We start from the raw sequence: 15,487 nt of genomic DNA, 5'->3' as shown, positions 1-15,487 counted from the left end.
ACCATGCTAACACGCTAAAAGTAAAATTTTCCTCCACAACTTTGTTCACTAAAATGAAATGAAATAGTCAGAGCGGGCACTTGACCCTTTTTTGCCGGTCAGACCCCTGTTTCCCGGCCCCGATCTTGTTCCAGTTCCGGCCTCGACCCTCCGGTCTTATTTATAAAATTTGTCGACCTCCGACCCCGTTAGCTGGCTAACTTACTATTCAAATCTGCTTACCTTATTATGAGTTTATTATGGGGGTAAGTGTTTTGTCAGACCAAAGTGGTTTAATGGTCTGGCTTCTGATCTCTGTCTGTGATATTGCCCCCCCCCAATCAATCTATAACTTAGAAAATGAAATCACTCCAACATAGATGCTAATTAGCGACAACTTTAAGATAGCAGACTGAAAGCCTTCAAATGTTGACAATTTACTTCGCACGTGCAACGTGAGAAGAAATCTAAAAAATAATCAATAATCAAAATAAAAGCAGCGCGTAACGTTTTATTTAGACCATAACTCCTTTTTACACTTGTCCGACACTTAAAATGTGATTTGAGCCGGCACCGTTAATCCGTTATTTATTTATTTCTTTATATAATTTCCTTCACTTTCCATGATTTCCCATGGGCGTCAATATGCTTGTCACTTCCCCATAGATGGAAACCAGCAGTCTCAAGGGAGCCACCGGCTGCATTGTAACACTATTTTCTATCTATTTCTATATAACTGCATAAGGAATCCAACCAGGGAGGTGATATGACTGATTCGTGCTGGTGCTTCTCCGGTAATCTGACCAAATGCGCTGCACACAAACACGACACAAGCCACATTATTGTGTGACATTTCCTGGCTCATTAGACTAGGCTTTGCTGGAATAATCCAGCAGATATTTCCCTGTGAAAACAAAACATGTGTTTGTACAATGTGACAAGTAAAAAGGCACAACTAATCCACCTGCCTGCCTGCCTGCTGCGTGAATAAACTGCTGAGCGATAATCAAACCCTGTGCTAAACATTCACAAGAGTTAGGTACAGTAAATGATGCTCTGGAATTAACAGTATGTGGGGAAGAAAAGATGAGGAAGTGTATCAGATGTGTTTGTAGAAGATTTCCTGGCAGTCCTAGATGTTTTTTTTTTTTAGACACTTAAAAAATTAACAAATTCAAGAGTAGGGGGTCGGGTCTCACACAGTCACAGACAAAACGTGCAATTGTTGTGGAAGTTTGATTTTCTGAAATTTTGCTGAAAATTGCTACTTATTCAGTGATTGGCTGGTGACCAATCCTGAGTGTACTCTGCCTTCAGCCCGAAGTCATCTGGTATAGACTCCTTTTTCCTTCCAACTGAGATCAGGCTATGGTTATAATGGTTTAGTTGTTTTTTTCCAAATACTGTGCTCGGTTTTTCTTATTTTTCCTAAATAATGTAGGATGAACATTTTAAAAAAGAGGAAACGCCAACCTTTAATTCACTTGGGGTTGAGGTCTGGGAACTGAGATGGCCATGGGAGGAGCTTGATTCTGTCTGGTGAACCATGTCGCATCTTAACTCGGGGTGCCGATAATTCTGGAGGGCACTGTAGTTTTCCTTTGGTTTTGACTTTTTTTTTTTAAATTCAGTTTGTTTTTAATAGTTTTTAGTTCATAATGGATTGCATTTTTCTCCTTCATCTTAGTTTATTTTTTTCTTAGTTTTAGTATTAGATTTATTTATTTTTTAATAGGTGGGGTATTTTTCAAGTCCAAGACTAAAAAAAAAAAAAAAAAAAAAAAAAGGCCAAAGTAAGAATCCTTCAGACTCTGCTTAGCCCTGCCTCAGGGTACATGCTATGTATTTATCGATCTTTTAAACTGCACCTACTTTAACCCACAGATGTTGGGTATGCCAGGAGACTGCTGGTGGGTGGAAGTTGTCCTTGTGTCTTTTATCAATTTTTTTGTGAAGTACAGAAGGTGCTATATAAATAAAGGTTTGATTGATTAATTGATTGATTGATTGATTGATTGATTGGTTGAATGTCAACTGGAATTCCCAAACTACTGTTCAACCATTCATCTTTCGTTTTGCGGGATAGTAATACGTAAATACAATTTAAATCAACTGGGAAAGTTGTATGAAATTGACAATGATGAGAATTTTACATAAATCTTCCAGTTTGTTATCTTCAGAAAAAAAAAATCTTTTAGATGATTCATTAGTTTTGTTCACTGCAATGACCTCAGTTCAGGCGGGACTTTTGATGATGTGTTTGTGTAAGATAATGTTTGAATCTAAAAGTAGATGTTTTGGCAGCTTGGATTTTTTTTGGAGTCAAGCTGCTTAAAGAAATGTGAGTGTCAGTTATTCAGATTACCATACATAGGAGAAATAAACGTCCATACGCCAGGGCTCTGGGCTGTATCATCTCTGCAAAGGCATGAAAGCACTCTTGTACTGGATGCGTTTAATTTTGAAGCACAATTTATCCACGGAGGAGCGGAAGCGGAGGGAAGTGCGCCAAGGGCAGGAGGGCACCTTTTCACCCCACCAAGTTGATGAAACGCTTCCAAGCGACAGTGAAACATCACGCCACATCATTTTCATATTCCATTTTTGACCAGAGACAAAAACATGCCAAGAAGCAGAACGCGTGAGCTGTAGATAGGCAAGGGAATGATCCAAAAACAGGTGACCATGCAACCTTTGATGGAATAATAAACCGAATGGCGTCGCGGAGCTAAAGGCAGGCGAAGGAGATTGGGGGAGATTTTATCGCGGCTTATTCATCACAGTCTTGGTAGCATATGGGAAGGAAGGGAAAAGGTTAATGCGCGGCAACAGCTGTAATAATGTGTAGGGGGGAGTCGTCGTGGCTATACGGCAAAAGCAATCACTGCACTTTGTCACATGTCATTGTGGCGGCTTCACGTTCATATAGTGCCAGCAAAAGAGATGCCAAAAGCGAAAATATAACAATCCAAACACAGCCCTAGGTCCCAATGTGTGAGTGTTTATGTGCGCACACAAATGCGCGTGTGTGTGTGTGTGTGTGTGCGTGGGAAGCTGGGATGAAATCGGCTGTCACTTTAAATCTCACTCAGTCTTTTCCTCCATCCAAAAATCCCACACATTAGAAAAAAAATAATCCTCAACACGACAAGAAAAAAAAAGACTTCCATGCAGACCTTCCTCACTCTTTTGCGATCTTGATGGACGCATAAAGAAGCTTGGATAAATGGGAGACAAACACTTTTTTTAGTTTGTCGACTAGTCACAGATCGTCGATGCGATTAGTCGACTCGTGGGATCTTATGTATGGATGTTTGTCTACGTGCCCTGCGTTTGACTGGCAACCATTCCAGGGTGTACCGTCCCTCACACACCTCCAAGTCAGCTGCATGGGACGGGCTTCGTCTCACTTGCAATGATGGATGTTTGTTTGCTGGCCTGGGCTTTCGCTCACATGTGGGCATAACGAAGACAAGTGCTCTAGAAAATGAATGGATGGATCTTTGTGTATAATTGGCTGGCAACAATTTCAGGGTGAAATCCACCTCATGTGGTTCTGCAAATATTTTCCCAACAACATAACACAGCATAAGAAAGTTTAGTTTCTAAAAAAAAAAAAAGAAACATTAGTTGGAAGAGGAATGGTAATTTTGCCAAGTTCTAAACACGTTTTGTCACCGTGGCAACCAGGAGTCCAAGATGCCATGTGGAGACGCTGTTACAGTAAACATGAATAATTGACACCGCTCAGCCTGCATGAAATATTCATGCAAACGTATCAGATACATTTGTACATTGGACCTCTGGAATGAGCTATTATTAGCAGTGAATAACACACACAATCCCCCCTGTATCTCCCCCAGGGCTGCACTTACCATTAGCTCGTGAGAGTTTATTTTTGTATGATTGTAAGAAAAATAATTTTATTCATGCCAATATGAAAAGGCTGTGATCTCCGTCCGAAACTTTCACAGTGAGAAAATTCACAACTCACATTTTCTCAGTCAATCTTCAAATCGCGAGTGTCGAAGACAAACAGTTGCTAGTAGCAAGCGGCTAATCGGAAGTGCTTTTTAGCTTGTATAAAATAATGACTAGAGATGTAAAGATTCATCGGAAATCGATTTGAACTGCTTAAAATATGCATTGTACAAAATAAAAGTATCAATTCGCAATGCCATATTAACCAGAGCCGCTCTCTCATGTCACAGCTGCAAAAATAAAATTGTGAAGTGACCATTTTGGTTGGAAACAGCGCTTTGGCAGAATTTCAAGGCTCTTATTTAAACAAAATTGCACTGCGGCAATCTCACAAACAAGAAAGTCTGATTCTGAAAAGTGGGTGCAAGGGCAATTACAATTGCTGCTCATAACTTTAATTATGATCTCCATTAGGGACAAAGATGGCTGTTATTTCATCTGGTCCCGTTCATTTAATGACCCTCGCTCCATTTCTTCCTCAGTACCGATGGCCCCTAAAGCGCCCCATAAGACAACTTCATTTATTTTTCGTCAGCATCCACACGTTTCCATTTTGCACAAACTCATACAGTATTTGTGGCATTGTAAGTGTGACGTCAAGTTGGGGAGTCCATTTTGCCGGAATGGGTGGTTCCCCTCTCGTCTCCATAGGATGCCCAATGAAGCAGGAAATTAGAAAAAAAAAAAAAAGAACAAGAATGGTGGGGAGCACTGCACTTACATCACTTTTATTATTAAGTCTTGTTGGCGTGGACATGAACAGAGGGGATGTTAATTTCACGCTTAAAAGTTACATGTGTCAGCTGTAGACGCCTCCTAGTTAACTCCCAGCCTTTTTGTCATCATTTCTAACCGGATCATGGAGAGTAAACCATATGCACATAGCCAGAACCAGATGGAATTCAGGCAGAAATTTACAATGAATTGTTCACAGACATGGAAATGAGTCGACTGTTGCTATGAACCATTAACTGGACTGGCAGACCATAAGTAATGGCAAGAAATGTGTGATTATATATATATATGTATATATATATATATTAGGGCTGTCAAAATTAAAGCATTAACTCAGGTGATTTAGCCGAAGAATTTTAACTCAGTTAAATATTTTTACTCAGTAAACTGAGTTTGATTTACTTCAAAAAATAATTTGCATACTTTGCAACTATTGTACCATATTAGCTGTACATCTTTAGCACGTCTCATAACAAAACACTGTGTTCAAGTTACCACTGGGCCTTGCAAACCAACACTGCTGGAGTGTGAAAAATGTTTCGAAAAAAAAAATGTCTGGAAAGATGTCTCCATTTATGTAGTATTCAAGAATCCAAGAAAAGCTATTAGAACAGTCTTTGAATTAAATATACTTCATATTTGGACATGTTGCATCAATTCCAAGATATTATTCAAGTAAATATCTGTTACAAGCATTGCGAAAAATAGGAGCGTGATTAATCACAATTAATCATGGAATTATATATATATATATATATATATATATATATATATATGTGTGTGTGCAATAGCTGCAAGCCAGTTCTTCTTTTGAATCTCAGTGAGGCCTTTAAGTAAACCATCTACTATTTCCCCCCCTTGCAGTGACCCCACAAGCCTCAAAAATAATAAGCCAGCACTCGGCTAAGAATGAGCTGTTTGGGATTCACAATTCACATATGGTGATGATGAAGAGAAGCTACTTCAGTTAGGAAAAAAAAGAAAAAAGTAGGTCGTGAGGGAACATCTTGAGGGAAAGTCATTTGCTGGGAAATGAATTTCTAATGGCGCTAAATGAAATTGAAGCCGTGAACACCACTTTCTTACAGATGATGCAACGCTGGAGGACACGTGAAATTCTATATATTATTGCATTTTAACACGATCATTAAGAACTCTATGATCATTTTAGAAATAATGTCACCCTTATGTTGGATGTGTCCTCCCGCGGAATGAGCTGGAGTCGAAGCAAGTGACATTTAAAAGACGTTAGTATGTTCATGTTGTAGCTAGTCGACCGTAACTAGTAGTGATTAGCTGGTAACCTGGACATCGTACTGTTTGAAGAAGCAAGTAGGATGTAGCTGATAAAATCAAGACAAGTTTGTTGCTTTGAAGTAAAGTTACCAGTTTTAGTTGAGTAAATAGCTGAATTCATCTCGTGACCATTAGCTAATAGACTGTGTAAACAGAAGCAAGAAGCTAATAGTGAGTTGACTTTGTAAACCTCGAACCACTATCATGAAAGCCCAGATTAAAGAATTGTAAACATATATTGTATGGATTTTAATTTTTTTAAAATCTTCAATGTTTTTATCTGACTGTAACAGACTCAACACAAAACAAAAAAAAAAACAATAGAGCTTTTAATAATTTTGGTTATATTGTGAATGAAATCTAAATGAATGAGAAGAAAGTTCATACCATCATTTCATGAGTGTACAATTATTAAGATGGCAATGTTAAGTCAGTTTAAGTCTAACTGTGAAATACGTGCTAAGTTAGCATGCCGTGTCAATTTAGCTGCTACGTTAGCTTAGCGACTCTGTTTAATAAGGTACAGTATGTTTCCTGGTTAATGTGCCTTATGCTAACTAATAACATAACTTGTAATCTAAATTACTTTTCAAAAGGCTAAACAGTAATCAGTAATCAGATTATTTTTCCAAAGTATTTTGCGTTGACACTGAAAGTGAGAGCTGGGAAAAATAGGCCTCCATAATGTAGAGCATCAAAACGCCATCAAAACTGATTCAGAAAATCTCATGAGTCTTCAGACTCACTAAATAGTTGCCAATTGACGTTTCATTTGAGATATCAATATTCAAACACATACAGTAAAATCCTCGCAAAACCTCAGCTTCGGTTTTGAAAAACTGCTAATTTCTGCAAGATGGCATTCCATGTCAGATATCAACTTTCAAATGTTAACATTTTTCTGCAAACATAGGCCTGTGTGATGTCAGGAAAATACACAAAACTTTTTGAAAAACAGTTTCAAGTTAGTACTAACTTTTTTATAAATCTCAGTTTCCCTTTTTTTTTTAGCCTCCTTGAGTCTGGAGATTATTGGGTGAGAAAGTAAAAATTTGGACCTGGAATGGCGCTGGCTGGACCAAATGCTGGAGCGGCTAATTAACAGGCTAAAAAGCCTGCTGTCATGGTTGCCAACTTTAACAGATTGGAATGTTCCACAGGCCAGCTGCTTTTTGGTGGGTGGCCGCTGTTTCCCTTATTGCCAAGCACATCACTGATTTTTGGGTGGCCCATGAGATTTATGAGCGTGCTAACATTTTTTTAAGCAAATAATTCACCAATTTTTCCCCTTTTCATTTTTGAGAATAAATAAGACACACACAGGTCAATTAATACATGAGCCTTTTCATCTTCAGTTCCTGAAAAGGTGCCCGGCTGATGGAAAAAACAAACGAGTCGACTCGATCGCATTTGCGCTGTAACGTTGATGAATGCGCAGCGTCTGTGACACGTAAATAAAATGAGTAGACGCCTTGCGCGTTCACTGGAATGAAACACTTTGCAGCCCATCTCCCGGCTGATAAAGGTAAAAAAAAAAAAAAAAAAAGATAAATGTGTTGCATTAGCACCTTTTCAACCGCACCTCTCTTGACATTTCCTTTAGCTCATGTGAGTCTAATGGAAATGTTTTATTGGGCGAACAAACATGTTATTTTTTTATGCCATTACGAGCAGCTTTCAACTTTTGAGACAATCAAAACCAAAAATATGAAATAAAAAGGTTTTGCAATTATGCCAAAGAACCATTTATTTGGGGTTTTAGATGGCCAGTGTTAAAGCGCCCACATTTTAGTGAAAATTGCGTCTCCATTTTATAGGTGGGGAACATTTGCAAGTCGATGTTCCCATTAAGTCTTGTGAATGGCGTTGACAAAAATGACTAATATAGCTCTGAACTATTGAATATACCTGTCTGTGTGTGTGCGCCACCAAGGATGTGTGATGGGTGCCGCAAATGTAAAATGTGTGCTTCGAGGTCTTCTGATGACCCAGAATACACTGCCGGCGTCCATTTTGGAAGTCTAGCTTTACTTCATAGCATGGCAAGTTTGCCATGCCTTGTCATTGTTAGCGATAATAGTTGGAGGGGGGGAGGGGTTCTAAGCGTCTCCATAAACAAAATCATCACAAACCAGGGATTTGATGCCCACTCAGAAGAAAAGACAACTTTTCAATCAATTAAATCCCATTTTAGTTAGCCTCGCCTGCCTGTGTTTGGGTAGACGAACACAGGTGGACACACTGAACATGACGAGACACACCAGACACAAGGAAAAAACATGAAACTAAACAGCAAACCAAAAACAACAAAGACAGATCATGACAGTAATTGATAATAAAAACACACACAAAAAAGAAATTAAAACACACTAAGGAGCAGACGACAAATACTTGACAGGTGACAGGACACATGGATATGAGCAACATCTGACAGGGACAATGCACCGATAAGAACCGAAAGTAAAGAGGAAACAAAATAAATACAAATTAACGAGACGAGAAGCACCTGGACAAGACACAAAGGCTCGGGTAGATGAAGACAGGTGGACACAATGAACATGACGAGACACACCAAACGCAAGGAAAAAAAACCCCATGAAATTAAATACTAAACCAAAGAGAACAAAGACAGATCATGACACGCGGGGACCCCAGTAAATGCCACAAAATTCCGTGTGTGAGTAGAAAATTTAATCTTTTTATTTGTCTTAGTTTACATGAATGGTGCAAAAAAAAAGGTTGGGGACTGCTTTACTGTCCTGATAAATATCAATAAGTTAATCAACTTTAATTTGACTTTCATCGGATTGACTGCATTGACAAAAACTTTAGTTGTTCAACCCCAGGAGGCGTCAACATTTAAACGCTCATATTTTTGGTAAAATATAATTTGAGCACTGGATTGTTGGTGACATCAGGAAATGCTACGAGACTTCACAAGATTACATGACTATTTTCCTCCAGTCAAAAGGGTGGAGACGGAATTAACTTTTTTTTTCTTTTTCCTTTTCCCTTTTCAAACTTCAACCATTGTTTGGACGGTTAATAAATGCTTCAAAATGGCAACAGTTTGACCCTGGAATGAATGAATTTGATTTCCATTGTTTCCTATAAGGAAAGGTTGTAGTGGTATTGACTGAAATAAAAAGGAAGTTACTGCAAACAAAACCTAACTAGCTATTTGCTAAAAAAAACGTACTTTGACATGACTCCTTTCAAAGAAACGTCCTCGTAAACGTTTTGCCCTTGAACGTGTCGCGCCCTCAACTGAGCATGTGCAAGCGTGCTAAGATAAACAGAATCTTTAGCCGAGCAAATGTCCCGCAGGAATACTAATTAAGTGGGGTATTTATTTACTCCCGACGTGCGCTTGGAGGTGCGTCTTATCTGTATACTGCTTACGTGACACAAACAGAAATAAAAAGTCACCAGGCGATGTGGAAGATGAATAATTAACTTTCTTTCCGGAGCAGTTTCAAATGTTTACACGTCAGGGCGGCGTGAGGTATGGCATTTAGGACCTGCAAGCGCGATTGGATGTGACAGAACGCTGAAGTCGCCCAAAGTCATCAGCGCCCACGCACACGGCTTGAAAAGACGTGTCTTTCGGCTTGTCAACTGTATTTTTGTGCGTTTATTGTATTGTTCTTAGCTCCAAGGTAAAAAAAAAATGGGATGTGGGACTGCTAGAGGGATGTTCGTTGCTTCAAAATCAGAAATAACAAGAAACCATCATCACATTTTCTCACGCAGTGTGCTGGTCTATAACATACAAGGTTTTTTAGAGGGGAGAGACTAATTCATTTTTTTTTATTTTCGTGACCACATTTTTAAAATATTCATTATCACTTTTTTTTTTAGTTATGCGTGATTAATTTAATATACTGTATATGAAAATAAACTGGTGTTTGAAAAATATACCCTGCCTCTATTACAGCAAAATACACAAAACAATATTAATATAATCAACATTTAATATCAATCCAACTTCCCAACATAGAAGCGAGGCACATTTACTTAACAACAGGGAGAGCTTGGTTTATATTAACTCATTTACTACCAGCCAAGTAAAAAAAAAAAATGGATCTTTGACGTTTTTAGCCGTCAATGGCTGTAAATGAGTTAAAGGTGTGATGTATATTTATTTATAAATGTATGTAATTATTACATAAATAAAATGATGTCAAACAAAATAATAGCAACAACACAAACTAGAACGTTACATCGTAAGATGATTTAAATAACATCAAGGGGTGTGCATCTCTCCAATAAGCGACGATTCGATATGTATCTCCATACCTGTGGTGGAATATGACAATGAATGAACTTGTCATTAGGTCTCTGTAACTGTATTTCTATGGAGCATTTCCATCCATTATCCGTCCAATTTATAATCACTATTTGCAATCATGAATGTCAAGTTTAGCCTCGTACATGTACACATGTAGTTCTGGCGTCCTTTTCAGTGGGGGTCACATCAATTACTGACTTCTCTCTTTTTTGCAGCAGTGCCCTGTCCGTATCCCGTTTTACTGCACTGCTACTAGAACAAATTGAACATGCTTCCAAGTTGGGGCATCATTTCACGGTGCTTCGGGTGTGACCGTTCACATGTGATGTCGTCGCCACCTGCGGCCCACCTTGCCTTTACCCCCATGTCGCCGATACGCATCTTTTAATCAGCTCGGCCGCCTGTGGATTAGCGGACACGTGTGGCCGCCATGTCAGACGTTCCCGCGCTCCCTCCTGTACACCGGCGGCGGGCGAGATAAGGTCAGCTGTTAAATATTATCAGCAGCCAGAGAGAGGCTGAGTTGGGCTTGGAGTGGATAGCCGCGGTTGAGGAAGGTGGTGCCTGCCATGTATAAAGAAATGCATTAGAAACTAATCAATAGCTGGATTTATATGTTTTTTTTTTGTTTTATCCTTCTGATGGAAATCATTCCGAATGAAGATTTGTGGTCACCTGTTTAAATGTGACCTGGTATTTTCCGATCCATCGTTTACCTGCGGCGCCCTGTGAAACAGATCAGTCGCGTTACAGCAGTGTGACACGCGGAGATAATTGTAAACATCACGATTTATCAAGACAAAGTCCATTAATCTATTCAGCATAGTATTCACGATTGTTTTAAAACTTTTATTAAATCTGCGTCCTCATAAAGACAAGTTTACCGGGGCTTTAAATCGTGTTTTCACGTTGCAGATGAGCTCTGGTAAGACGCTGCTATTTTAAAGTGCTTAGACGCCGATGTCACAATCCGAATAAAATTCCATTCGGAGTCGGCCTTTTTATTCCAATTGAGGTGTTTCAATGGCGCATTTTCGGTTGGTTAGGTCATTCGGATCCTTTCTAATCGGAATACACGGCTCACTATAAACCCAGCTATTGATCGAGGAAGAGCATTGAGGAACCTTGTTCAATTTCTAACTTGATCCAGCAGTGGCCAAGCGTGACATTGAAGCCCATTCAGTTGAATCTTGCTTCAACAACTCAAGCTCAAGCCTATTCATGCTCACGATGCAGGCAGTTATCCAACAAAAGCATATCCAAGGAAAATATTTCCAAAATGTTCACTTTAATAGCAATTATTTTAAGTTAAAAAAAAATCAACAGGATCCTTACTTTAGTGTGGAATAAATGTATGGTCGTTCTTTCCTTAATATCAGCCAACATCATCAGTTTGCTTCCACATTGAATGCTTGCAGTCCGTTTCCACGACGTGTACGTCATGTTGCTCCGTCTAATAAGCAATGGGTCAAACAGAAGCCATAAATCAAAAAACGTGCCACCCTTCCTCGGCTTTGGCCTCGGCTCCCCATCGTAATGGAACACGCAGCCCAGATAAATTGTTATTACTGCCCGCGTAGCAGCGAGCAATGGTCGGAAGGAGGAGGTGAAAAAAAATCAATTGTATAATCACGCCGTGAGGAGAGGAGGGAAAGGGCAAATTTGAAGTTTTCCCGCGTTGCCGTCTCCATGCTGGATCACAATGCCAAACAAAAAAAGTGGAGAACGATAACTCCAACTCGCCTTGACAGCTAAATGGGAAACAGCAACAGCAAAGTTGGAAAAAAAAAAAATCAGCTTCCGACACCAGTTTCACCCATCGACAAGGATTGGTCTAAAAATCTCGTGATTGGAAATGACCAGGATGTTTGAAGCACATGTCGTTTTGAGGATTTTTTTAAAAGAATTTGTTCCATCACCTGTGGATCACATGGAACTGAAAAGGAAGCCAACAATTAATGGACCAAGTTGGAGGCACACCCCAACCATGAACGTCATCCTTCTTTTGGAATGCAAAACGACAGTCTGTCTTCCAACAAGTTGGGTGGAAACTCACTCATGAATATTCCATTTAACCGCTATTAAATTCAAACCTGAACTTTAAATTTAAATGCTATTCATTTTCTTTTCACTGGAGTATAGTTTACACTTTCACTCGAGAACTTTATTTTGCTGGACACCTCATGAAAATACATTTGCACCTGAGAGAAAATGTGTTTGGCTAGAATAACATCACCTGGTGTATAGATATGAAACAAAGCCGGGTAATTTGCCGACCCTGATCAGATTAGCAGCTGGTACATTATGAACTCCAAAACAGTTGTTGAGGAAAATGATCATAACTGCCGATTCTGTTATGTTGCATTGTGAACACAGTCATATTTATCGCTGCAGATGAGAACACGAGCCCACTTGGGATGTAAAATACAAACCGTATGCTAATGGTAGCTGGTTATTTGCATTTGAGTCGACCCACCTCTTCCCACGTCGGTGTATTTCTTCGGTGGTCTTGGCAAGTTGTTCTTCAGTAATTACTAATCCCGATTCCAATCCATTCTCGAGACTCGATGGCCAACCTTATGCATGAGAATTTACACGAAAATTTGTCCTGACTGAAATTTACGAGGAATTTTGCCATTTTGCTTTGAAGCAACGGTCGTTTTGAGGATTCACGATTTGAGGACCCCACACATGACATGAAAAAAGTCTCCAAGACCGATGGCTGAATTTGAAGTGCACTAATTTGGATTGAAGTAGCCATTTTGGAAAAAAATGACAGGGCTTTGAGTTGTTTTGACAAAGTCCTACGAGGGAATTTACCCTCGTAAATCTTAATCTAACCAGCCCGGATGGATGTAAGTCGCAGAATGTGGACGGAGCATGACATAAAATTGATGAACATATAGTGCATTCTCCCTGCAAAAGTGGCCGCCATGGCCAACCATTGTTGCTTGCATCTTGAATTGTTTTGTGTGTGTGTGTGTGTGTGTGTGTGTGTCATTTTCATTTGCCAAAGCAATTTCCTCTCAGGGCCTCAGCCATGAATACCAAACACAAAGCGGAGCTGAAACAACATTTCAGTTGAAAACGTTGGTACTATTTCTGTACGCTCTCTTTGTTTGGGCTCCAGGTAAAACTTTGTCACGGGAGCATTCTGCCACGCGCAGCTCATCATCTCCTGCCCAAAAGGGCCCACGTTCGCTGTGACTCGGGGGCGTTTATGGCATCTCCGTGAAACGACTGCCTGAGTTGCCGCGGGTCGGAGTGAAGGCTTCACAGACGCTTGTGAGCTCATTTGGAAGTTTCCTTGAAAGGTGTACATGGGTTATTCACAAAAATGATTGCTATTTTAATTTTAGTGGGTGTATAATTTCCAAATTCATTTATTAAAATGATGGGACAATATTGCTCGACAAATGTCCAGAAAATGAAAATTTTTTCAGAAGGCGTATTAAAAAAGTGCTTTCAAAAATCACACGTAATTAGGTAACGAATTCAAAGATGCGAAAGACGTTACGTATGCATAGATCCCCTCCAATTTTTATACGGTGGGTTGTGATGACACATGACACACATACCTACCGATGTTACACGTGTAGAGTTTCGCTGCAGAAACCGAAAAAAAAAAAACTATGATGATTACAACAACACAAATGTGATTCATGGATCCTAATTGAACTTAAATAGAAGTCGGGGTGTGTTCATTGAAATGAAGTGCTTCTAAAACACGGAGGACATTAAATTGGCTATTGAACAGGTATAAGTCTTGAGAAGACTGAATATGATTGCGCTCCAAGTGGACAATAAATAAGAATACCAAAAAAAATTAAAGGAAGTCAAAATTTCTGAGAGTACTGGGAAAATGAGACCTGGAGGCTCTTGCTGGTGCAAAACTGGGAATTAATCAAACTCAAGCAATTATTACTGACATATAATGCACCGGATATATGTAATTATGTCTGGTGAAATGGTAATTATTTAAAAAAGGGGGTGGGGGACTGCAATTGAGACATGTATCAAAACACAACAAACAAGACACATTCAGGTATATATTTAAAGTAGGTTTTAATACGCGGTGTATCCAAACCTGTTTACCGGGAGTTCTGCAGGCGACTGTAAACGGAATTGCATTTTCCAGTCAGTTCATTTTTGCAACAGCTGACCTTGAATTGTCATTTACTGTACATATTCAATTCTGGTCAATTCACGATGAGACATTCATTTCAAAAAAACTATTCCTACTAAGTTAAATGTATTTTAAATATGTGTGACAGAAAATTGTTTAACATATCTCTGTGTGGATTCATGCGACAAAGTTGCACATGATAGCTCGACTGTTAAAGTTAATAATAGTCGAGGTTAAAAGTGAATTTCAAATGCTAATTCATTTCCTTTCAATCGGTGTTATTATAGCGGCTGATCGCACAACAGTCCTTTCCTTCTCCTAGCGTGTAAATTGTACCTCGCAACAAGTGATGACAAAAAATGTCTGACACGATCAAGAAAATATATGCTTCCAAACTTCTACAACCGCCCCACTGTTCAAATACACATCGGAGACATTTTAATACAGCCCCAATCATCTGTGTCCGGGTCGTCCTCAAAGGGAAATGACAAACATAAAATGCAGGAGTGAAGACGCTGATTTGCGGCTTTGCCTTAGGCTGGCCACGAAGGCTCCTTTTAGGAAGCCGCTATTAATCTTACCGACTGGGAGTCAGTCTATTAGCAGGGAAGAAGACATCAGTCACGCTTTGTTCAAATCTGCTACATGGCCAGCTGGCTTTGCTACACTGCTACACTCTGCTTCTTCTTTCATGTGCAAATCACAAATAAAGGTATTGTGAACTCACATCGGAAATAACAGGGATTGAGCATTAATCAGCAACAAGTGATCACGAAGGTCAAAGTGCTAATTAATATCAAAAACACCCCAACAGAATTCGTTGGCAGGCCTGGACGGGGTCGGGGCCCGACAATTTTTATGCATAACGACGGAAGATTGAGACCGGATAGCGGGCGGAGGACAGACCGTCAAAAAAGGGTCAAGTGATCTGATTATTTTTATTATAATATTTTCCAAATTATTTTCTAAACAAAAGCAGCACTTAGTGTGTTATTTCCTATGGGGGCAGTTGGAGTGCAAACAAGCCTTAAATTTTAATCGAGCGAACACATTTGGCTAAGGAAGACATAACATGGTGC

At 39.4% G+C, this 15,487-nt stretch overlaps 1 long non-coding RNA gene across 1 annotated transcript in view; it reads left to right on the top strand.

The window, feature by feature from the left end:
• Positions 1 to 8,553: 8,553 nt before the first annotated feature.
• Positions 8,554 to 15,487, top strand: part of LOC148325914 (uncharacterized) — a 29,842-nt gene continuing 22,908 nt past the window's right edge. Inside the window, exon 1 of the long non-coding RNA XR_015846075.1 lies at positions 8,554 to 8,668. This is a non-coding gene — a long non-coding RNA (uncharacterized LOC148325914). The remainder of the gene's footprint in view (positions 8,669 to 15,487) is intronic.

Source organism: Idiotropiscis lumnitzeri, chromosome 12 (assembly GCF_059441095.1).
Source record: "Idiotropiscis lumnitzeri isolate Australia: NSW breed Sydney's pygmy pipehorse chromosome 12, RoL_Ilum_1.0, whole genome shotgun sequence".
Taxonomy (NCBI): domain Eukaryota; kingdom Metazoa; phylum Chordata; class Actinopteri; order Syngnathiformes; family Syngnathidae; genus Idiotropiscis; species Idiotropiscis lumnitzeri.
This window is presented reverse-complemented; position numbering and strand designations above follow the sequence as displayed.